At 36.7% G+C, this 26539-nt stretch overlaps 1 long non-coding RNA gene across 1 annotated transcript; it reads right to left on the bottom strand.

The window, feature by feature from the left end:
* Positions 1-8568: 8568 nt before the first annotated feature.
* Positions 8569-26144, bottom strand: LOC136238572 (uncharacterized). Its single transcript, XR_010693040.1, has 3 exons — positions 26037-26144; positions 8717-8815; positions 8569-8661 (listed from the first exon to the last, which is right to left on the bottom strand). It is a non-coding gene; the product is annotated as an uncharacterized lncRNA (long non-coding RNA).
* Positions 26145-26539: the final 395 nt, after the last annotated feature.

Here is a 26539-nt window from a genome sequence, read left to right as displayed (position 1 = left end):
GAGAGAAAAATTCACCAACCCTCCAATGATTAGAACAACCTGCATAGTTGAGCCAATCTTATATTAAAATACTACATGTTGCACAGTACTATTATATAAATCATGTACTACCACAGGCATAGCTAGTTTGCAGACACAAAATAAGAGGGAGCTCTATTCTAAAGAATGGTGTTCCCATCTCTAATAGTGTCCATGCATCTATATTCTGTAACTACGTAGGACCTCTTTATGTAGTAAACAAGCATCATATTTATTACACAACAGTTCTTATTTACTAAACAAGGCCTCTTATTTACATAGGAGGTCCTATTTGTTGTTAAATAGAAACTTCCATTTACTAGATTGTGTTTATTTAGCAAATACATAGCTACTGTATACATACATAGAAGCTACAAATTCCTATTCAATAAGACTATTATTAATATTGTAAATACTGTGCCATACCTGTATATACAGAACCACAAACACCAGTATAGTCAACAAGACTACACCCATCTGCTGTGCAACAACATGCCCTTCCGTAACAGTAGATGGAGGTTAACTGTGGTTTGATACTAGAGATGCATATACACAAGCATAGAGGGAGGAGTGTTCCAAGGAATTCAGGAAGCTCCCAGACATATATGGATCGAAGTGTGGCAGTGCTATTTTGTACCAATACTACTGATGATCACCCTCTAGTATGTACATATATGTCACCAAATTCCTTTGAAATTCTTCTTTAATGTATTTTCTACTTCAGATCAACTTCAACAGTGGCACTATTATATGATTAGCTCAGTATTTCACAGGTGATACATCATTGCATGTATATATAGTCCTAGTGTAACACCTACAACCCATATAACATATATGCTGTGAAGTCTTATATACGTACAAAGCAGCCAGCATATAGGTATGCAAGTCCTTCTTCGATATTAATGTCACCACTCCCTAAACTCCCTTTGTAACAAACAAATCATAAGATCTAATTTGAACCATGGCCATGTGATTAGATATCAGGACAAAATTTGAAGAGAAAGCTCAAGAGTATCAGAGTGCTGCCTGACAGGGTGGCTAATCATTAACATCCCAACTAAATGCAGCACAAAGGTAGTCTTTCAAGTGAAAGCCTTACTTCAAAACATTACATATAGTATTAAAGTTACAGGCAATTTTGTAACTTGAGATGGGCATGGTCATAGATTAAAAACTATGTGGTAATTGGGGGCCAAAATGACAAGCACCGCAGGTCTAGTTTCATCAAAATCCAAAAGGCAACTTTCGATTGTTGATTTGAAATGGGTACATGGGTATATGTGCACCACTAAACATAATACACAGGTAGCTACACACCAGTAAACACAGATATGACACAATACATTCCTTTCAAAGCTCCTAATCCATATACTGGGTCAACTACCACTGTGTATATGTATGTCCATGTGTGTATACTTGTATGCCCTGTACACACAGAAGGTAACAAGAAAATTACTAGTGGATATAAATACTAAACAGCCAACATGGGATAAGTAACTACAACTATTACAAACTAAATCACATCAAATGCATGCCACACATGTACACCCTTGTTAAAATAACACAATGTGGTATCAACCTATACTGTACATCACATAAAAGAAATCACAACTACAGCTGTGTGTAGTTTCTGTACCGCCAGAATCCCTGCACGGCCACTGAGTAGTGGTCAATTGTATAGTGTATAGTTTTAATCATATGCTATAAACCTTTGACTTGACCACACCCATCTCACTCATTTCACAAAAGATAGCCTTACAACAGTGCCATGTGTCATAATCCGATTGTGCTTGAAAGAAAATTTATCAAATGAATCAGATATCATCAAGAATATGAGGTGAACAACAACCACTGGATAGTGGAGGAACAGATGTAGATTATAGCTGATCAAGTCTCCTTGGCCAGATCACTAGATAGAAACACTTCTATGGTAAACACCATATCAGTGACCATAACATTAGCAATGAAGATAATATTGTGACTAGATTTGTGAAAAGGTGCACACTTTTTACATGCCAGCAAACAAAATGACATAACACTTGACTCCTTATGCTGATTAACCTGCTTTTTGTTTCAAACTGTAGCTATATACTGTAGCTACAGTCATGGAATTTGAAAATTTCATGCAATGATAAAGAAGTTATGAAGCTTCAAAGTTCAAAACGTAGGTGTGAAAAAGGTACCTTTTCACAAATCCGGTCACATATGAGGCTTGTGTAGACTCCTTGTAGTGGTGATTACCAGTCCAGCCACTAGGTAGGTGAAGTAGCATCATTTTCCCATAACCTAGATTCTTCACCAGAAGCAGACATCTTACTAAAACCCTTTCCACAAGCTACATATAACCATGCAACTTTTAAACTGACTGCATGCGGTATATAATGGACTGTTCAACTACTTCAGCTAGCTGATAGCTATCACTATTATGTGTATGTATATTACATTTGACATTTCTAGTGCTTTTTCCACTGCCATGTGTGTATCTTTTATTTATTTTCTATTTATCTATTAATGTTTTACACCACGTAAGTACTGAAAGCCATTGGAAAGTCCTACCAAGGGCTAAAATACACTAACATAAAATTATAATTAATTAAATAAATAGCTACAAAACTGAAATTAAAAGGTGGGAGGGGTTAATGTTTTGCTGTGGATGTATACACTAAGCATAATTATGTATACAAGTGTGTTCAGTGTATGAGTTATGACAGTTGTCAGCTGCAACATGCTAATGAATTGATAGCTATATCTATATGCTATGTCTTGTCAGTAGAATAGCAGCACCACTGGATTGTTACATGCATGGAGTTACCTGGGGTTGCAGCTCAAAGGGCAAAGCCAAGCAAACAGCAAAAAAGGAACATTTAAAGACCAAGTCAAAGTAGCACTGTCCACTAGCCATCACATAATCACACTGAAACATCATTCTAAGTACTACAGACAGACTTCACAAATTATGGGCTATTGTATTTTATAGAAATCAACCCTAATGAAACTATTTAAAAACTTGTTTCAATGGACCACTATACAGCAGATCATATGTAAAACACTAAAGAAAAATGAACAACATTTTAAACTTAAACTGTTTTGTTACCATAAAATTATTCATTTTAATGTGTCATTGTCCTTTGTATAGAAAAATGAGGAGTATATCATTACAATAAAGTGTGAATTGCTAGAAACTAGAACAACTGTTTTGCTTTGATTTCAGATATGTTTCACCCATTACACAGCTTTACTTATCCAGAAACAGCATGTAAAGCCAGTTTGCTCATTCCAATAAAAAGGCATAGTGCAATAATTATCATTTCATCCTCACATGATATTCAACACAAAAAAAGCCATTAACACTACAACTGGAAAAGAAAAAGGGACAGGTCTGCATTGCAGGTTATTATCAAATGTGACCGGATTTGCAAAAAGGTACCTTTTTCACACACAAAATTTGACCCATTTTTTGAACTTTGAAGCTTCATAACTTCTCAATCATTACATACAATTGCCTGAAATGTTTCATGAGTATAGTTACAGTATCTGGCTGCAGTTTGAAACTAAGAGCAAGTTAATCAGTGTAAGGAGTCAAGTGTTACATCATTTTGTTTGCTGGTATGTAAAATGTGTGGAAAAGGTATCTTTTCGCAAATCCGGTCACAAATATATAAGTATGTTTATATCCATTTTTCAACTTCTGAAGCATCATCTATTACATACCTTTTGCTGGTTTGGAGAAAAACAACACCCTTAAAGTGCTTAAGATTTAGATGGAGGCTCCATCCTTATAGTTAAGAAATCAAGCATTGTGCTGTTTTCCCCAAAAGAAGCATCAATGATGATGAAACCTATTGGGGGATAAAGAAACTACATCACTACATAGAAACCATCATATACATGACTCAATGTTACTAAAGAATGAGTGCAGCAAAAAATGGTTTCTTCTCAAATTACACACTTGATCATGATTACATGTCATCAGAAATACCAAGAATGCCATGATCAAGCCTTTCGGAAATTTGTAGCTTCATAGCAATGGCAAAACAAGGGAGACCAGCAAATTCAATCCCCATATAACTGAACAGCAAAAATAACAAGGCTGATGTACCAGTAGGAAATAAATTAGCACTTCATATATCACAATCTTAATTTGGTGCCTGACATAATAATAATAAGGAGCTATTCACACTCACCCTGGCCCAGTGATCAAATTTATCTATTAATTACCCCACTATATATAGGGACCAGCAAGACGTTTACAAAGATCATAATGGCCATTTTGCTTCATTCCCAGCTATGTTTCTGCCCATTTTGCAGTGTACCACACTACAAATAGTATGTGGAGAGCACCTCTGCAAGCAATCAACTGATGTCAACATGGTATGAAAATTACACCTGTTTCATTCTTGTGTAGAGCCAGTGAATTGACACCTTCAAACTAGCTAGTGTATATAGGAAGGAAAGGGGACACAAAGGAGAACTAAGGTAGTCCCACTGTAGGTAAAAAGACACATCTTGGGCCAAAGAAATACTGAATGGCAAAAGTTCAAGGCCACATCCACTGTTAATGCAATTGGCTGAAGCTATCATTTGGTAAGTCAGTATTAAATTTTTAAAAAAAGCTTACAGAAACTTGTTGAAGTGCTTCGTTACCCTGAAGACATGTTTGTATTTAATTTTGCTTAACCAATACTGCCAAATCCAGTGTGGAACATAAGGGTGGTTTTGGCTTTTTGAGTGGTTTCTTGGTGGGAACATGCAAACCTTCATAATCCATACTGTATGGGGATAGGTAATAACTTGCAATCAGGAATTTAGAAAGTATAACTAGCAATTATGATAGCCATAGATCAGTTCTAGCTGTTGGTATATATTAAAAGTGGAAAGGGATGTTGAAATCTGTAGCTTATAGCTAGTTAAATGGTTGGTGGTGTATATAAGTAGTGAGATTATTAAATATGTACGCAGTCCTTGGTACTGAATGCAAGGAAATTTGGACTTAAGAAAATTTGATGGATCAATTTAATTTGTCTTTCATCAAATCTGATGAAGTGCGAATTTGTCAATTTTTTCTTACATCTAAATTTCCTTGTGTACGGTATAGGATGTAAACCTTGAGATGTGTCTTTGAATGTGTAATGCTGGCCACTGTAACTTCAAAGACACCATATTCCTACTTGGATTTTTTACCTATCTAGCTAGCAGCAATTCTTTGCACCCTCTCAATAGCTGAATAGTGTGTATGTCTTTTGATAAATGGGGATCCCAGACTGAGGGTGCATACTCTAGTTGACTAGTTTTGATCAGAGCACTTAATTCTGAAGAGTCACCAACAGCCTGGGACTATATCAAATACCATCTCAGAAATCCAAATATTTAGAAATCCTGAAATCTGGAATAATAAGCTAAACTAGATATTTTATGTCCATCATTTATCGATGGGTACTAATGGATATAGATAAGAATTACAATATGATTTTTGTTATGCTTATTAAATGACTTATCATGGCGACAAAAGCCACGACGATGGAGATGGCTTTGGCAATGACTGGGTAGCTACGACTCATTGTACAATTTCTATTTAACTTCCAGATGTTTCTGTGCAAAACGACTTCTGCTTCTGTTGAGGCTTTGTGATTCCTTGTCATCAGTGCAGTTCCTTTTATGTAAAAGAAGTCAAAACATCTTATATTTACAAAAATACTTTGAAATCCTTAAATATTTGGACTCTTGCACACCATTCTGGAGTTTGCGAAGGCATTGGTGACCTCTCAACTAATTCATCACATTTGTTTAGGTTAGTCACACAAATTTTTAGTGACTTTATTGCATTATAGTTGCAATGTTCATAATATTATATACGAAATCTAGTACTTCCCCTTATCAAATCCCCTGCAATAGACTAATAATAATCACTTCAGACACTGGCAGAATTGCTGGACTACTGCTGTCAGGGGCGGATCCAGACTTATGGAAAGGGGGGGGGGGAGGGTCAAAAATGAACTGAGGCACTACATTGTGTCTGGTTTGATAAGGTGAGACCAAAAAAAAAAAAAAAAAAAAAAAAAAAGGTCACAGCCAGCTGACAATAGCTGCCCACCTCACCAACCACGTATTTATAGCTGATAAAGTACATAAAAATCCTTAAATAGCTCACTACACAGTACACACTGTTCTAATACTGTGACTGCTTTATTAGAGTGACTGCTCTATTAGAGTATATCGATCTTGGTATACTAAAAATTTTTGGAGGGGGGTCAAGAGCCCCCTTTTACCCCCCCCCCCCCCCCCCCCCCCCCTGTATCCGCCCCTGACTGCTGTAGTTCTTGAAAAGGATTTCTATGGATTATGAGTGCTGAAAAATACAGTTACAGAGTGATAGTTATATTCAGGGAAATTATAGCAACAAATAAGACAGTATGACAATGGAGGGTTTAATGAACCCTATAGATCTTTTTGCTACTTCGTCAAACTTCCATTGTCCATAACTCCCCATGGATGGGACAAGTAGTAGCAGTTAATAATCTTAAATAGATAGATAAATGTTTTTAACTCCACACAATCGTCTAAAGCCGTTTTTTCCTTGCAGGAGACATTACAATACTACAACTACAAACCGACACTACAGTTAGCTAGTTACATACACAAAATAATCATCACAAAAACTGTTAAATGGTGTTTATTAACGGTATTGGAGGGAAGCTGGTACACTGTTCCACCAATAAGATGCTTTATCATAAATGTGTAGAACCACACTGAAATAAACCTATTGGGGGATAAAGAAACTACATCAGTACACAGAAGCAATCATAATTATACGTGACTTGTTGCTAAAGAAGATGAATACAGCAACAAAATGGCTTCTTCTCAAATTACACATATGATCATGATCAGATGTCATCAGAAATGCCAAGGATGCCTTGGTCAAGCCTTATAGAAATGTTGTAGTCTCATTTCCTTGCAGGAGACATTACAATACTACAACTACAAACCGACACTACAGTTAGCTAGTTACATACACAAAATAATCATTACAAAAACTGTTAAATGGTGTTTATTAACGGTATTGGAGGGAAGCTGGTACACTGTTCCACCAATAACAAACGGTAGCTGGGAATGAAGCCAAATGGCTTTGTAAACTTCTCACTAGTCCATATTATAGTAGATTATAATTAATAGATAAATAATAACAATCACTGGGGCGAGTGTGTAACTATGATAAAGCAACTTTCGGAGTGTAAATTTATTTTCTAAATATGTAAGTCATACTGGTACTTTAACTATGCTATTAATTATGGAGATTGAATTGCTGATCAGGAGGTGATCTCCCTTGTTTTGCCACTTTCATTGTTATGAGGCTACAACATTTCTATAAGGCTTGACCAAGGCATCCTTGGCATTTCTGATGACATCTGATCATGATCATATGTGTAATTTGAGAAGAAGCCATTTTGTTGCTGTACTCATCTTCTTTAGCAACAAGTCACGTATAATTATGATTGCTTCTGTGTACTGATGTAGTTTCTTTATCCCCCAATAGGTTTATTTCAGTTGTGGTTCTACACATTTATGTTTCCTTTGGGGATAACAGCACATATGTACAATGTGGGTTGTACTTTAGGTGATGATATCTCTAGTTTCACCACACTTTATTGTAATGAATTAATGATGCTATAAATTTCCTCAGTTTTCCTTTAAATGTTATACAAAGGACAATGATACAGTAAAATGAATATTATGGTAGCAAATAATTTCAAGTTCATAATGTTGTTCATTTTTTTTAGTGTTCTAAATATAATCTGCTGTAGTGGTCTATTGGAATAAGTCTTTTATAGTTTCATTCGGTGTAGTAACATCATGATTTCTAAAATACAGTAGCCTGTGACTTGGGAAATCTGTCTGTACTCTAAGAATGATGTTTCAGTGTGATTATATGATAGCTAGTGGACAGCGCTACTTGACTGGTTCTGCTTGCTTGGCATTGTCTTTCTAGATTCCTACAATTTATGGTATGTTCCCATAGTGCCTGGATGGTTCTAGAAACATGGTGTATTGTACACTATCATCTTCAAAGTTACAGGTTCTTAATAGTGCCACGTACACAGTAATACCACACATATCAAAATTTGTGAAATGTTTTGTTATAGTGCGCAAGCAAGAATTGACACACAAGAAGATGGTTTAGACGTTTCCATTATGCGATCATTCTTCTTACAAGCTCAGTAACATCAACATTCAGACTCCGAGTGTATTCCTAAAAGACCTGCCTTTGCTCACAGCAAGGGTAGTCAGAGTAGTCGCTAATCTTTATCATCAATATGCATTCTATTAGTGTGAGTAGCTAGTTTCTTCCTAGTCAGGAGAAGTGGAAACACATGCAGTCTTAGGGTGACCACAAAGGAGCTAGTGGAAGTGAATCTGTCAAAGACTATTAAGGCTACTTTATACTACTCACTATGAATTCCAGATAATAGTATACTAAATACCTCTACAATTAAGCATTGCATAATATATTATTGATGTTGATTTACAACTTATTATTTACAATTCAATCCTTAATTTGACTGTAGAAGTAAGATTATTTAGGGGGATGTAGCATCTTCATTTTGTTCACAATCATCATTCTTTACAGTGATACAATTATCAGATGTACTACACGGGATGGCACAAAATTATATAGCATCTTCCAAATAATTAAAAATCTTACCCCTTATTAGGCATGTGTACATTTACATCTGAGTCAGTACACTGGACTGATGTTGATGGTTTTAGTTCCTCACCTGATTTCTCCCCATGGTCTTGTTGCCTGCAATAGAATAGATTGTGCAAGTTTGGTGATTATAAATGTGACCAGGCCTGCAAAAATAGGGCATGTGGGCACAAACTACACCCCGTCACACAACAGGTCATATCTCAGTACTGGAACAGAATATCTGCATTCTGTAACCTGCATTATAAACCAATTAAACGTTTACCAAGAGCTGAAAATCGCATTGCAATAGTGTAATGCTATAAAAAGTTATGAGTGCTGGAAGTTTGAAAAAGTAGGAAAAATTGTGTGCCCACATGCCCTATATCTTCACAGACCCAGTCACAAATATGTATATCTTATGTTGCAGAGTGTACACTGCATACAAGTACACATATACATACATGCAATTTGCATTTTGATAGCCACACCAGTGGGAAGAGGTTTGGTTTGCCTAATCTTAGAAATAAAAATCTAAAGTTAAAAAAATCTGTGTACCTATGTTATGTGACCAGGAACATAAGGAAATAAATGAGAAAAATCCAAATGTCTCATTGAAACTGAGTTACAGTTTCTTAAGTTCATGCATGAGTGTGGAAGATTTCTTTTTGCAAATCCATGTTGCATAGTACAGTAACAACCAGTTTGCAAAATTTTGCTCTACCTGTACATGTGTTTCTTGTAGAATTCCCTGACATCTTTGCATGTTATAAAGTGCATCGAAAGTATTTCATATTTAAAGCTGTGTGCTGTTTCTTTCAAATCCTTTTAGTCAAGTAATAGTTATACCACAGCTGTGAAGATTTTGCTGATATATGAATCCAAAGCCCAAGGACTGTGGGTGAAAGATATTTCCCTGGCAATAAGTTAAACCCTGATCGGCATGCACCTTTGAATGCCCACACAAAGTGGTATGTGCCAATCAACAATACAGCAACAACCAATACAGAAGCAGCAGTAATCTACTGTGGCTACCTATGTTACTAAGTACATAATTATATAAAACTTTCTGTGATCATTACAATCTTAGCCAATATCATAAGTAAGGTCTTATAATCAGCAGCTGAAAAACCTCTTCTATACTACGTAAGCCCTAACCTGATACTCAGGAGGGAGGGGGTAAACACACACACACACACACACACACACACACACACACACACACACACACACACACACACACACACACACACATACACACACACACACACACACACACACACACACACACAGTGTTTGGTGTTAAGTACATTTTGTGCTGTGATTGTCCACAGTGATAGAGGGCTTGTATGGAAAAGTGCCAGTAAAGAGGAAAACTGGTTTTCTGACTGACTACTGGGGTCTGCAGCATACTCCCCCAGGGAATGTTTGAAGTATAAGTGCATGTGCCAAGGATGAATTTGGAAGCAATTTTAGAGAAATGATTGAGAGATCTGGAAGTAAGTTAAGAGAATAGCAAGCAAAATCTAATATGATAAGAACTGTATATATACAGTGGACCTCTCTTGAAGGACCCTCCCTGTAAAGAACACTGTACATTTAACCTCCTCAGTTATAAAGGACAGTTTCTGAAGTCCCTATAGACCTTTAACAATTCAAATTTGCCTATGAAAAAGGACAATCCCCTTATAACAGTTCAAAATGAGCTGGTCCCAAAGTGTCCGTTAAATAGAGTGTAACTAATTACACATATTCAAGCCTTGTTTTATAGAATTTTAAGGAAATCTTATAGTGGACTGTAAGAGAGAAAATTAGAACTTTTGAATTGTTTAGGCAATTTTTAATCAAAGATTAGACTATGAAATGTAAATTTTTGAAAATGGCTATCTTAAGATTCTAGTCAAATCATCATAGTAAAAAGAGTTGAGATGTAGAACATGTAAGTAAGTATATATAACTTTGAGCTAGTTTATACTTTTCTGTGGTGCAGCTGGTTATTTTTGTCTAAAGCTCATAACTAGCACAATCACCATTTACAACTAGACAAAAGTCATATTTACAACTAGTTTTTTGGCCACAACTATCCCCTTCTTTTAGCCTCTGCTTAGATTATCTAATCTGCAACTGTTTACCTGGGTATGTGTATTTAGCATGGCCGGTATAACATACCACTGTAATCTACGTGGTGTTCATAACATCGTATGGAGCTGAATGAGGAAATCTAGCCCATTTCACTGTTAATGTATGCCAGCTTTGATTACAGGGTTCCCAAATTACTCTCACATTGCAACAAATAATTCCAGCGGTCATTTTAGCTACTTATGCACACATTAGGCGTTTGTATGTAATGTCAATAATACAATGCCGCACATGACGCCATATTATATTCTCACTTTTGTGAACTCATAATCACTGACGTAGTACTGTTAGTGCCAGGTACAGTGTTCTTCTTGTTACAATAATGTAGTAATGTTCCAAAGACTTTAAACTTTTCTATTAAAAGCACTCTAAAACATTGTATGAGGCCATACTTGGTAAATTCCAATTATATATAGTACATTTGGATTTTAATTAACACTGTAATTACTGCATTGCCATAACTAGCTGCACTGTGTGTGTTGACGTGAGTGTTGTGTGTGTGTATGTGTGTATTGTGTGGGTGGGTGGGTGGGTGGGTGGGTGGATGTTTTTTAACACCGCGTTGATCAGCAACCAGGATGCCGCCTGATTGTATCACTTGGAACGCACCAACCATCCCCTGGGGATACTGAAGTATGCCAGGGCACATGCTGCTGCTGGGGTCCAATGGTTCCTCTGGTTTCTGTGCAGCTGGGCCATGTCCATTGCCAGTAAACCAGGTGTGTACTGGTGGCAAGACTCTCCACTTTTGCTGCTAATTGTCCCATCCAATTAGGAAGGCTGTATGACCTGGAGAGGGCAGCGGAGAAGGAAGGAAGGAAGGAAGGAAGGAAGGAAGGAAGGAAGGAAGGTGTGTGTGTGTGTGTGTGTGTGTGTGTGTGTGTGTGTGTGTGTGTGTGTGTGTGTGTGTGTGTGTGTGTGTGTGTGTGTGTGTGTGTGTGTGTGTGTGTGTGTGTGTGTGTGTGTGTGTGTGTGTGTGTGTGTGTGCCCATGCATGTATATCAGAAGGAGAGCCCCAAGGGTGTCATAGAGGTGATAGCATGGAACCATAGTTTATAAATGGCCATAATGCCACTACAGCCCTTTATATATAGTACCTTAATAGTCCCAACTAAACATTTTCAAAGATGATAAACTTCATTATCACAGGCACTACTTATTACAAAGGTAGTGGAGGCAATTTTGACAAAGAAAATTATGTTTGAAGCATATACAGTAAGCTAGCATGCTATGTGTATATCATTCTGAGGGGTCTGGGGGCATGTCCCCCAGGAAAATAATTAGACTTTAAAGGTTATGATGGAGGTTTTAGACTATTTTGACTACATTTGAAGTAACCAATTATAGTTTTAGATTTAAAATGAGATTATCCTATTAGAATAGTTGAGACCCTTCCCTACTTCCTCTGCCTGTGGTCACCCTTTTGCCATAGAACATGCTCTGTCTTGCCCAAAGGGCGGGTTTCCTTCTCTGAGACATAATGAATTGTGTGATCTAACTGCCAATTTACTTTCCGAGGTATGTAACAATGTTGCCATTGAACCCCACCTTCAGCCTCTTTCTGGTGAGACCCTTCAATACAAAACAGCTAATCGTGATGATAATGCAAGGCTTGAGATTGCAGCTAATGGTTTTTGGGGAGGACGATTTGAGAGGTCATACTTTGATGTCAGAATTTTTAACCCTAGTGCACCCTCAAATCAACTCCTACACTCTGCATACAAATGTCATGACAAGGAAAAGAGATATGAATACCAACAATGGGTTCATGAAGTAGAGAATGCCTCATTTACTCCCTTAATTTTTACTACTACTGGTTGAATGGGTGATGCTGCTACTAAGTTTTATAAGAGATTGGCCAACCTTTTGAGTGCAAAGCACAGTCTTTCTTATGGAATAGTGATGGGATGGCTGAGATGTAAATTAAGCTTCTCTTTGTTGAGGTCTGCAGTTATGTGCATTCGCATAACCAGGTCCATTTTGCGCTGTCCCATTGCTGAGGCACCGATTGCTGTGCAGGTCGCTGAGGCCCATATTTAAGATAACTTGTTTTTGTTTATTATGTACTGTTTTATCTTATATCATTAATTGAGAAAAATTTAGAATAGTTGACTTCTCTATTAGGGTATCTTGATCTTTGGTTACAATCTTTGACCAATAAAAGTGAGGGGCCCGTTGCTTTACAGGTAATTTATTATAATTCATTTCTTAAGAAACTACATTTTCTTGGAATTGATTCTTTAATACCTCTGAAATTAATCAAGTGTCTTTTCAAATACTTTTATAATAGCTAAATTGGTAAGTCTCACCAATGAAATGATGTTGTGCCAGCACTGTACATGTATGTCTTAGCAAAACTAGAAAGATAAGAAAGCTATGTATTGTTACCCATTAATTTAGGTATCGCATTCCTTAACATCATCCATTAGCATCCACTCTGCATTTATAATTATAGCCTGTTGTTTCATCTAGTGCTTACTTAAATTTTCTGACTATGCTTTTGCGTGCCATCACTGATGGTTATGGAAAAATATTACTGTGGTTATGTTATATCAATACAGGTATGTGACCAATAAAACTCTATTATGAACTTTGCCAGAAGTGACCATCTGAGCAACATCCACATAGTCATATCAATGTACTATTGTAATGTGAGTAGTGCATAGTTGTCCAGGTATATTTCACTGGTATACTGTGTAACATGTAGTATTTTAATATAAAATTGGCAGTTTCAGAGTTGTTGTATATACAAAACTAGTTAAGTGTTCAAAGTTTGATGAAATTTATATCCATGAAATCAGAAATTGATTTGGTTTGGTGGTCCATCACCTGAATCTGGTAGGCGTGGCAAGTTTTCATTTTTAATTAGCTAATCTCGGTTGCGTAATTGTTACACACTGTTGGTTTTGTTGTTGTATCTTCCTGGTCTTTAGCTCGATTTCTTTCAAACCACACTGCTGGATATTATGTGTGATTAAGCATAGCTTCCATGCATACTCTTAGTAGCTCTAATCAATCAATCAAAAAAATGATGCATTTGAAATCTCATACATAATTTTGAGAAGTAGCAAATTCCTCTCCTGTGATGGCCTATAACTTGTCTTTCATTTTTGTAGTGCAAAACTACTTATATGGTAGCTAGACACTTGTAACATGCATAAATATAGCTAACATGAGTACTGCATTTCATACAATGCAGGAAAGCATTGTCTAGCAGATGCAGCAAAAAGTGTGTTCCAATACTGTATATGCTGGCTCCATCTTTAAATCTGTATTGGAACCAGTAGTCAAAATAATTATATGGACCACTGGTCTACCAATCCCTAATTGAGTGGCACATTTTTAAGGCTCACAGGCTCACATATATAGAATATAATTTTGTTAGTAGATCTATGAAACAGATCTAGCTGAAATAAAAATTTCATTTATACGGTAAGAAATTAAGTCAGGCCAACAACAGACAGCAGTGGTTCAGCAGTTGAGGGTATGGATATTTGTTTATAGGTGTGGAGGTCTCTGATTCAAACTTTGGACAAATTTATGATACTTTTCATACTCAATACTTTGGTGACTGTTCTATTTTGAACAATATCTCAACTCTGCAATGTTACAATAATATTTGGTTGTTGTCTTGTAATTCTATTACTCTGATTTCTTTTATAACCATTGAAGGTTTGCACATGAACCATTACGTATAGCATGTTACCATCTAGTACATCACCATGTAGGTTCAGGTAGTATTAAGAAATCAGGTAATCATATTAGGAAATTGGACAGTAGGTCACTGGGTACTAGTATTAGCAAGAGTTTATTAGGCAATTGATAGTATGTGGTTCACTAGATAGTAACCATTAGGTAGGGTTAGATATAAATAAAGGAATCTTTGTTGTCCTCAGCTTACAAACAAATAAATAGGAGGGGTAGGTGGCAGAGGTAGCCTAGTGGTGCAGTATGTCCCTTTGGACATCACATACATGCCTTTGATTCAAAAGTATGCATGTGTCATGGATATGATTCCCAACTTTTTTTTAACTCAGAAACTTAGTATATAAATTAAATGATAATGTACTGTACCTAACGGATTATAGGTTTGCACTACAATGGTTAATCTATGTACAGACCACTGAATTTCAAGTTAATCCCAAAAGCGGTTTATCCTGTAGCTGTGACAAAAAAATCAATCTTTAATTTTTTAATGCATCCATAATGCTGTGAATGCTGAGTGCAGCAAACTTTGTATACAATTCATTAGTTAATTATTCATCATTTACTTATGAAATAATTTTAACTGTATTTCTTAGTACTTAGTTGAGAGAAAAATGCATCAACCCTCCAATGATTAGAACAACCTGAAGACCGATCATGACTACTAGTAAGTATTAAATCTACATACAAGTGTATCAGCTGTATCCAAATGTCCTGATATGAACAAATTAGCTATTATGACCCATTGACTGTTTCCTAGGCAACACTAGTCAATCTGGGAATCCCCAATCGGTAGTATGTGGGTGTGTTACAGCATTTTTGGCTAGAGTGTGAGGTTAAAAGTGCTACCAAGTGTTTACAAACTGTTGATGTTACTGAAGTATGTTTGTAACTATTCAATGGCTTGTAAATCTTACAAGTATACATGCTATATAAACTAGCTGTGAGGCTGTATTGCCAAATAGAGAAATAAGCAAGATGTACAAAGTATGTACTTTGTTTGTACCTGCCTTTCTGTGGTGCTGTGGTGTACAGTTCATGAAGATCAAAGTATTAAGGTATTCTGTATACAAATGTATGGTCAAACTCTACTTTCCTTCCTACATGTACACGTACACTAGTTTGAAGGTGTCATTTTGCAAGTAGTGAATTAACAGCTACACATACACAAGAATGAAACAAGTGTAATTTTCATACCATGTTGACACTAGTTGATTGCTTGTAGAGGTGCTCTCCACATACTATTTGTAGTGTGGTACATTGCAAAATTATGGAGATTGTGGTGAATGTTTCACGCGCTGCCCAAAATTCTGCCTTTAAAAATCATCCTACAGACATTTATACGGCAAAAATCACCTTTACGGAATAGTACTAGTCCATATAATACATAAAATACAACAAAACAGGTGGCCAGATATAATTTTTTTTTTAAACTCCAAATTTAGTCTCACTGCCTCACTCACTGCCTGACCACAGTCACAAGCTAGAGCCTGAACAAAGCAGCGCACGGTCACCATTTTACTCCACAACAGCAAACTCACCGGTGGGATGTGTCTTTTGGGGTTCCAACAAGTGTATGCCTTGTGCACCTTGTCTTTTCTTTTATCTTCAATCAGGCTGCTTGTCTTCTTCTTCATCCAACGAAACCATACCAAGGCATTAATTTCCATATCAACACTTTCTTTAAGCAGCATAATAGACACCACAAAATTATTTAAGGTGCTAAGAGTATGTTACTGCACAGAGGTATCGGTACTCCACGATAAGTCACAAGATCATGCCCATTCTTTATTCTGGGAAATCCCTACTCTGGCATGGTATAATAATTATTTGTGTTCAATGCCAAAATAGGGATTTCCCATTGAGCTATGCTGTAATAACTACCATTGTTCACCTCTTGTTTCACTACTTTTATCGCTTGGATACCTACTTCATTTTTATATTCATAATTTTTAATATACTATATCTATAAAGAACCACTGCGAGAAAGTAAATATGGAGACATAAGAAATGGCTTAACCCTTGTATGATAATGAGTTTTGGTGCTACCAAAGTGAATGGGTGGTTTCAAGGGGATACATCTAGTATGATGGTACTGGTGGAACATTACAAAAAAATAGCCGGAACGAAATTGAATCAGTGAAATATTGAAATGGCAGACACTGCACTGAATGCTGGTAATACTGTAATAAATGATCATGATCTAGGGGATTTAAATTCATTATCAGATGAACAGCTCTATTCTGTAGATGCAGCAGATGTTGTGACAACTGTTGAGTCATGATGAGGCACCACCTCACTGACAGGTAGAGCATGCTGAGCTAGCTAATGCGCCTATCAATTGTAACCCCCAGTACAGGATTATAGGGGGTTTATATGGGGGTTCACCTACAAAGTTACCCCCAGTAGTGCCGGGGGCTTTTGACACAAGCATTTTTTAATAACAATCGAATTGTACGTGTAGCTATATTTAGTTAAATCACGTGACGTTGACCCGTATAGCCAGCAAAGCGGCGTTGATCATGGAGTGGGGGAATACCTCGGGGAATATAGGGGTAGGTAGGGGATTAGACAAACACTTAGGCCCCAGTAGTGCGGTTATTGCTCTTGCAGGGTGTCAAATCCCCACCTTGTCAATGGCGGATCCAGGATGGAGCATTTGGGGCAAATGCCCCCCCTTCCTTCTCCCTTTGTGGAGGAGCCAAACTTTTTTTGATTGAAATAGTAAACCCATAATCAGTTTATATAACTCATAAAAATATGCATATTACTACCATTTATTGCAAACTTACCAAAACAAAAGTCTAATAAGCTGTCAAACAGAACTTTAATGGAACAGCAGAACACAGAACTCAGTTTCGTGTGTACTAAGCGCCTCTAAAATAATTATAGTGTAAAACAGTTTTTAAGACTTCACCAAGCCCAAAATAACATAAATAAGCAGTGATACAATACTATATGAGATGATTATTTGTTGCTTCAACTTTTGCTGTCTCCAACTACCTACAACTTAGCCTGTTTGTGCCCCTCCCCTTGCCAGCTCCTGGATCCGCCCCTGGTTGTCCCCACATAGCCCGTACTGGGGCCCGGGGTAGGGGCCTAACGTTGCCGGATAGGTGCATAACGGTGAGAAAAACCAAGAGTAATACCGGCTCAAAAAACAAACCCTATAACCTGAGTTCCAGTTGACACTGGTCTGATCTTCAAATCATCGGCGTAGAGCTCATTTCCTGTGTCATCAGGTCATGGTACCAGTCTGCTAGTGAGCGTTAATACGAATCTAGCATAGATCCTTTACAAATCTAGTAATCAGCATGGAGCAAGAGAAGGAACGTGATACGAATGGAGGTTTCTCAATCAATTTAGTAGCTCTTCCTATTGAGATACTAGTTTATATACTTTCTTTTCTGACTAGTGTTAGTCGAGAGCTGGCCAAAATGCGTTATGTTTGTCGTAAATTTCGTAGTGTTTGTGAGACACCATCATTGTGGAGGAGGTTTTCCTGGTCGCAGTTTGATGTTAGGGAGGAACGTTGTGTGAAGAATGTGTTGAAAATGTATGGGGAACACGTTAGGCGATTGTCATTTTCTCATCACGTGATGCCTGCCAAATTGATAGCGATGTTGAAGTGTTGCAGCAATCTCGTACAGCTCAGTATTCCAAATAGTAAATTAAGTACTGACCTACTGGGGAAAGCTATAGAATCTATGAGGAACCTGGAGAATTTGGATGTTCTGTGGTATTATGGTGATGATATTAGTCCTTTACTGTTGATTAGTGCTAGACTAAAGGAGCTCACAATCAGAGAAAAATCAACATGTGGTCATTCCATTTCTTATTCTGCATTGCATGTATGGATGGATAATTGGGTAAAAGAAGGATTTCATCCACAAACATTGAATGTTGTTAGTCTTGTAAACATTCCATCAAGAAAACTGATAGAGCAATGGGTTCTTTCAAATCCTAGTTCACCACCTGGTCACACTGGATATCTTAACATGTATTGTAGCCTCAAAGCTCCTATGGATCTTTATCCTGCATTACCAGAGTTTCAGTTGCAGTTTGGTCAATCATGTAGTCTTCCGTATGTGAAAGCCAGCAATTGTGGGCTATTAGGCTTAGAAAATGATCTGTTATTACTGACCAGTTGTAGTGATGGTGACAATGTACTATACAGGGCAAGAATGGTCATGTTGAGTAACATTAATGAAGGTGGTCATTTGAAAAGTGATATGACCAGTCTTACTTTTGTAACTCATTTTGATGCTTCTTTTTGTAAATCACTTTATTCTGGTCATCTTGAACAACTAGCCATAATGTGTCCTAATTTATCCCAACTAAACTTAAAAGGCAACCGTAATTGTTTAAAAAGCTTACAAGGTCTTCGTGTGATCGCCACTTGTGGTAAGCTGCAATGTCTAAATCTATTAGGAATATCATTCGAGCAGCTTGAGGATCGTGTTCAGCTATGGGAAATATTGGTCAATCTGAGACTGCTCTATCTGGCCATTGAAGCATGTGTTTTGTTACCTTTCAGAAAAGACGACCATGCTAGGCTTATGGGCTTATATCAGAAGTGTTCAAACTTGAGAGGGTTAGAATCTTACCGTGGGGCTTGGTCTTGTATAGATTGTAGAATAATTGTTGGTGGACAGTCATCATCGTTACTATCCAACTTTCCATTACTCACCCATTGTTTTACTACAGACGTTCAACGCACTACTCTGCAAGATGTTCTTAGCAGTTGTAGGAATCTCAAATGCCTTAGGTATTCTGATAGTCAGTCATTGCATTTATCGCAAAATTGTACTACCTTGGAGCAGTTATGTATTGACTCCATGAAAATAAGTATTCCTGACAGTTTCATGGACACAATATCTGTTCATGGCAGACTGGTACATGTAATTTTGTTTGTATATGCAGTTACCACTGATGGCATCACTACTCTTATTGCAAATTCTCCAAGGCTCGAAACATGTCATATTGATACATATTTTATCCGCACCCCAGAAGGTGGTCTGCTTAACAGAAGTGATTACAGTCAAACTCTAAAAAGGAAATTTTCTTACAGGAAACTGTTTACTTGTGGCAGTTGTTATTTAGTACAAGGACAGACACAAGGAAAGTCATCATTCTTTCATAGACAGAATACTGTGAATTATGTATTGTTTGACCGTAACACAGATCTTACTTCACTGCTACCCTGACTGACATTATCGTAATTACCAATGCATTTCAACACTTAGTTTCTCCAGACTGTTTAATGTGTGACCGGATTGCAAAAAGGGATCTTCTACACATTCAATTTCATGAAGTTGGAGGACCAAAACTCGGGACATTGGAAACGGCTAGAATTGAAAACTGAAAATATAAAATTGGTCAAAACTATATATTAACAGGTACCTCTTAACAAAGACCACCTCTGTAATAAGACCACTTGTATAATAAGACTAACTCATTATAGTAGCTATGACAAATAGGTCCAACAAATATAGCTAAAGTGTACTCATAATGTAATAAATTATCAATCAACCAGTCAGTACTTAAAAGTTAAAATGACAGCTGCAGGGTTGTACAAAAGAATATACTGTCTTACCGTGTCAAGTCCTAAAGTTGTGTATGATATAGGAGTTGCATAGTTACAAAATAAACATTAATGATCTTGGACTTTATGTCTTGATAATAGTTAGGCACTTGTAATAGGCATCTTCAAAAATTTAAAACCTGAGGTGACATCAATAATACCGAGGCACAGGTAATTATTGACATCACCTCAGGCTTTTAAATCCTCAAAGATGCCTAGTATGAGTGTCTAACTATTTCCAAGACACAAAGTCCAGCATCATTAATTTAACTATGCAACTCTTAAATCATGCACAATTCACGAGAAATCCATTACAAAATCCAGTATCAGTGGAGTAAATTATGCATGCAATTGCTCCATTTTCATTTGTGACATGACCATGGACTTTAGGACTTGGCACGGTAAGACAATATATTACCCTGCAGCTGTCATTTTAAGTACTGATTGATTGATTGATACCTTATTACATTATGAGTACACTTTAGCTATATTTGTTGGACCTACTTGACATAACTACTATAATGAGTTAGTCTTATTAGAGGCGGTCTTATTATACAGGTGGTCTTTGTTAAGAGGTACCTGTTAATATGAAGTTTTGACCAATTTTAGTTTCTCAGTTTTCAATTTCAGCTGTTTCCAATGTCCCCCAAAACTCTGCTTTCATCAAATTCACCAACTTTGACAATTCATAACTTCAGTAGGGAAAACAGCTATTGCCTTGAATTTTGCTCACTAGTGAAACGTAGCATGGAGTATTAGTTGGAGAAAATTTCAGGTTTTTTAAAAGCAGAGTTTTGGTTCTCCAACTTCATGGGATTGAATGTGCGGAGACCCCTTTTTGCAATCCTGGGGTTAGTATATCTATGGTTCCAGGGCTGCTGTTAACCATAGCACTTCAAGGTTATCTGTGTAAATAGAAACCACTTTAACGATGCATGAATACAGATTTTCTCTCTATCACTAAGGCTTCTTGCATGTTCAGTACCATGCATCCACTGTGCTGGAACTACTAGCTATACTAGACAGATGTTTATAACACCATGGGGCGAGCCTGAGATAGTTTAATTTGTATGTGTGATTTACTGATTTTATATGGGTATAGCCAGCTGTATAATATTGGTGTGTTTTGGTATTTTGTAGGTGGTTAATCAGTGATCTGAATTGTGCGGAAAAGGATAATTTGATATGTACTGAGACTAGTATTTAAATGGCATTGGGAAAATGTGTGTATTACTAAGTGGAAACTGAAAGCAAGAATAGAGAGTTGGGAAGTCATTTAAATGGATTTTGGATAGCATGTAGTGTGTTTAAATGCTTAATACTGAATAAGGTGGTAATGGGTTATAATTTAATGTTAATTGCTTAATGTAAACGGATTTTTAGAAGATACTTTTATATATTCATATAAAATATACAGGTTATAAATTGTATTATAATGAGCATACACAACATGCAGAGATAATTTTTGTATAGCTAGTTATTGGGATTAAAGTATTATGATATTGTCATCATAGACATCCCTAATTCAGTCATGGTTATAGACTGAAGAGCAGGGATTAGATGTCCACTATATCTGCAGGTATAGGCAACCTCCCTTGTTTCACAACTTTCAGCTGTTCCCTTGTTTCCCTGCTTTTTCTTCTTTGATCCCCAATCCAGCTTAAAATTCCTAGTTTTTACTTCTACTTGTATACTCTAATAGAGCAGTCAGGTATACTCTAATAGAACATGCATGTAAATATCCATGAAGTTTTTCAGACATTCTAACATTAAATGCAAAACTGAGCATGACCTTATACTGCTATAGCTTTAGTGTGCAGTGTTTAAGATATAGAAATCTAGTAGTTTAATACTTGTGTTATGCAAAACGGATCCATGCTATGTCTTATCAAGAGTTCCTAAATATATATATATATATCTAATCCAAAACAGCCAAGCTGTAAAAAAAGAGTGCGGCCCTGAGAAAGGCTATGGTGAAAAAAGATGTGAAATCCAAGGTGGTGGCCAAGAAATGGCTGTGATGGTAGGTTAATGGTAAAAATTTTAATAACGACAATTCAGGTGAATTTTGTACCAAGACCAAGCAGCACCAAATTCACCTGAATTGTTGTTATTAAAAATTTTACCATTAACCTACCATCACAGCCATTTCTTGGCTGCCACCTTGGATTTCACATCTTTTTTCACCATAGCCTTTCTCAGGGCCGCACTCTTTTTTACAGCTTGGCTGTTTTGGATTAAATTTCACTTCTTTTTGTATTTGTATACCCCCAAAGCCGGCCTATGGCCGGCTTTAGGGCTTTTTAACCTGTCATTTTTTTTTCTTTACTACAGGAAGAAGAAAAGATGAAGCAGGGTGATTTCTTTGTAGCTGACCTCTCTGCAAGGTGATCCTTCTAGCTGATCTCTCTACCGGATGACTTGTTTGTAGCTGAACTCTCTACAGGGTGATTTGTTTGTAGCTGAACTCTCTACAAGGTAACTTCTTCTAGCTGATCTTTCTACAGGGTGATTTGTTTGTAGCTGAATTCTCTACAGGGCGATTTGTTTGCAGCTAAACTGTTGAACTCTCTACAATGTAACTTCTTCTAGCTGAACTCTCTACGGGTGGCTTGTTTCTAGCTGATCTCTCTACAGGGTGACTTGTTTCTAGCTGAACTCTCTACAGGGTGATTTGTTTGTAGCTGAACTCTCTACAAGGTAACTTCTTCTAGCTGATCTTTCTACAGGGTAATTTGTTTGTAGCTGAATTCTCTACAGGGCGATTTGTTTGCAGCTGAACTCTCTACATGGTAGTTTCTTTGTAGCTGAACTCTCTACAATGTAACTTCTTCTAGCTGAACTCTCTACAGGATGACTTGTTTCTAGCTGATCTCTGTACAGGGTGACTTGTTCCTAGCTGAACTCTCTACAGGTGATTTGTTTGCAGCTGAACTCTCTTACATGATAGTTTCTTTGTAGCTGAACTCTCTACAAAGTGACTTCTTCTAGCTAATCTATCTACAGGATGACTTGTTTCTAACTGAACTCTCTACAGTGTGATCTGTTCATAGCGGAACTTTCTACTGGGTGATTTGTTTGCAGCTAAACTCTTTGCATGATTGTTTCTTTGTAACTGAACTCTCTACAAGGTGACTTCTTCTGACTGTGTCACTGTCTACCTCTACATCAATATTATGTGCAGTAAATAGCTAGATCATAACATGCCCTTCAAAGTTATGTCTGTTTACATTGTTGACAAACGATCTCTTATAGTATTGTTTGCATTTCTCCTACACTTGCATGCTGCTCCTCTTGCACAAGCATTTTGGTAAGCAAGAGAGAACTTTCAATGATATATAAAACTGCTCAGCATACCAGTCAATTTGAGACCAAATTTACAAGAAAGGTCTTCCACACAGAGAGCAAATTTTACCAACTTCCAATGATTCATAACTTCAGAAAATAGCTATTGATTGAAATTTGGTCAGCTGTGAACCATAACATAATAGAGCATGGGAAGAAAAAATCACGTTTGTATGTCGCAAAGTTATTTCAATTGAATGTATGTGGAAATCCAACCATTTAGAACATCCATCACATTATATTGCAAGCGTGATTTGCATTCATTTATTTAAAGCATTTGACATTAAAAATTGCTTTAGATCTTTCCTATAATGCCACCTATTTGCTCCACTAATGTTTTCCTTTATTATTGGCATTTATTCAACAGCACTTGTATATATTGGGGTCATGCCATATGTATGTGCTTGGCACACAGTGTATTTGGTTAGTAACAGACGCAGTACAAACTTGGGTTCACAAATAATTTATAATAGTAGATGCTGACTCTGTGTTCTCTTTGTATTGTATTCGCACATGTATTGCATATAATATTATTATGAATCACAGTGGTAGATTGGGGCAGCTAGTACTCGGTTCCAACAAATCCATAACAGTCAAACTGTGTAAAGGTACAGTACTCTACCATTCAGAGATATAAACAAAAGTTGGTCTAAAAGCTGCAATCTAATCACTTTTAATCAATTGCAATGCAACAATTTTTTTTAGTTGCTGGTTGATTTAATATTAAAGTCTGTCACAGCTTGGATCACAGCTTGCCCATTCTGTCACAGCTTGGCCATTCTGTCACAGCTTGGTTAATCTGGCTATTTTGGCACAGATCCCAATGGCATCACTCACTGCTTTCTATTCAAGGTCCAACAGGGCAGCAAGTCAAGCTGATGTCAAAAAAAGAACTTATACTGTTTACTTATATCTAAAAGCCCATTTAATTAATGAGATTACATTAATTTATCTACTACAAATTTACTTAATCACTAAGCATAAAAGTAAATAATAAATCTGTTGATTCCAGTCACCTTTGGGCCTACCTTATTACGGAGGTAATTGCATGTACAATTTAGGAGAATGTTATATGGTCAGTTTAAATCAGATAGCCTTATTATACAGTGATCCAATTACTTTAATTATTAAGATGTTACAGCACAAGTGCTAAAAGTCTGTATTGAACAGGTTTCATTGTATAGTTAAACATTAAAGTATTGTGCAATCACGTACAAATGCAATAAAGTACCTACAGTAAAGCAAACAGCCCAGGGGCGGATCTAGGATTTATAAAGGGGGGGGGGGGCTAACTCAAGGTACTAATCTGTTGGGTAGAGGTGTGCAAAGCATGCTGGAACTAGGGGGGTCTGGGGGCATTCCCCCCCCAGGAAATTTTTGAAAAATAGATGCTAAAATACTGCAATTTGGAAACATTTCCACATAAAATTCATAATATTTTCTGCCTGTAGATATTTCATATACTACCTTTAGATTATAGGTATGGCTTTCTAAAGCATTTTGCTAATCAAAATGTTTGGGTAGGTACAGACAACCAAGTACACGATGCACCCCTCTCACAATTGCACAACACCAAATACGTGCATGTTAGAATAATATAAAGTTGGATGTGGAAAATTTTGAAATTTGAACAATACAAGATTGAATCTGAGAGCATTTTCAATGAAAATTGTGTACCTGAATTAAGTATTGCCATATATATTAACTACACAAGTGGATGAATGAAGCCCTTTAAACAAACCAATGCACTTCATTGTATATATGTATAGGTGCAGGCAGATTTGGAAAAATTCCATAACAGAACCAACTACATGTTTCCAGTGAATGTTCTATTAGAGTAGTTAGCTGACTGCTCTATTAGAGTATCTCGATCTTGTACACCTCCAATCCTTGTTACATAAACTTTAGCATAAATCCACTGATAATACCTTGGAAAGATGTTTATAAGGTGGTTTTATGAGTATTTGTATTATTAGTGATCATATAATTATGCTAAGACAAAATTTCATTATAATACTCAGCATATTGATCAAGTAAAGCCTAAATATGAAGGGGGGGGGGCTTCAGCCCCCAAAGCCCCCCCCCCCCTGGATCCGCCCCTGCAGCCATAACACAGAATATGATCAAAGGAATCAGAATAGGATCAAAGGAATCAAATGGAACTTGGTGTATGACTTTGTCACATAATACACTGTCTCTGTGCCAACTTTGAAGAAATTTGAAAAGAGTGGGTTAAAATTTTAATTTCTCTGATAATTTAACATGGAATGACCAAAATACTAGAATTTCTTGAGTTAATATCCCAATTTTCCCAGATGGCACCAGGCCACCAGGTCCAATTTAATAACTGGGTATACAGTACTACATACCATGCATGAAGTTTCTAAATTAGTGTATACAAAGCTGTAAGCCAACATCAGTGGTCTCAGCAATCCCAGCTGCAGAGTCTACACATATTCATAATAGTATGTATATGTACTGTAGCTATACTGCTGGTATACCCAACATAGTATGCATATAACAGGTTAATATGTTTAATCATACAAACATTTGTACACAGAATACCTTAATATTTTGATCTTCATGAACTGTACACCACAGCACCACAGAAAAGTAGGTACAAACAAAGTACATACTTTGTACACCTCACTTATTTCTCTTGTAATATACAGCCTCACAACTAGTTTACGTATATAGCATGTATATACTGGTAAGACTTACAAGCCATTGAATTACTGTACATACATACTTCAGTAACATCAACAGTTTGTAAACACTTGGGAGCACTTATAACCTCACATCCTAGCTGAATCTGCGGAACAGAAACTATAGCTATATACACACGGTTGTAGTTGTTGTGATTTTCTTTTATGTCATGTACAGTATAGGTTGATACCACATATGGGATAGGTAAGCACAACCATTACAAACTAAACCACATCAAATGCATGCCCCACATCCTTGCAAAAATAACAAAAATAGATGTACGTGATTCTGTAATATACGTACAGGTATGGCACAGTACATACAATAGTAATAGTCTTATTGAATAGGAATTGGTAGCTTCT

The sequence above is a fragment of the Dysidea avara genome, chromosome 11 (genome assembly GCF_963678975.1).
Source record: "Dysidea avara chromosome 11, odDysAvar1.4, whole genome shotgun sequence".
NCBI lineage: Eukaryota > Metazoa > Porifera > Demospongiae > Dictyoceratida > Dysideidae > Dysidea > Dysidea avara.
Note: the sequence above shows the minus strand (reverse complement) of the source record. Positions and strands in the feature narration are given on the sequence as shown.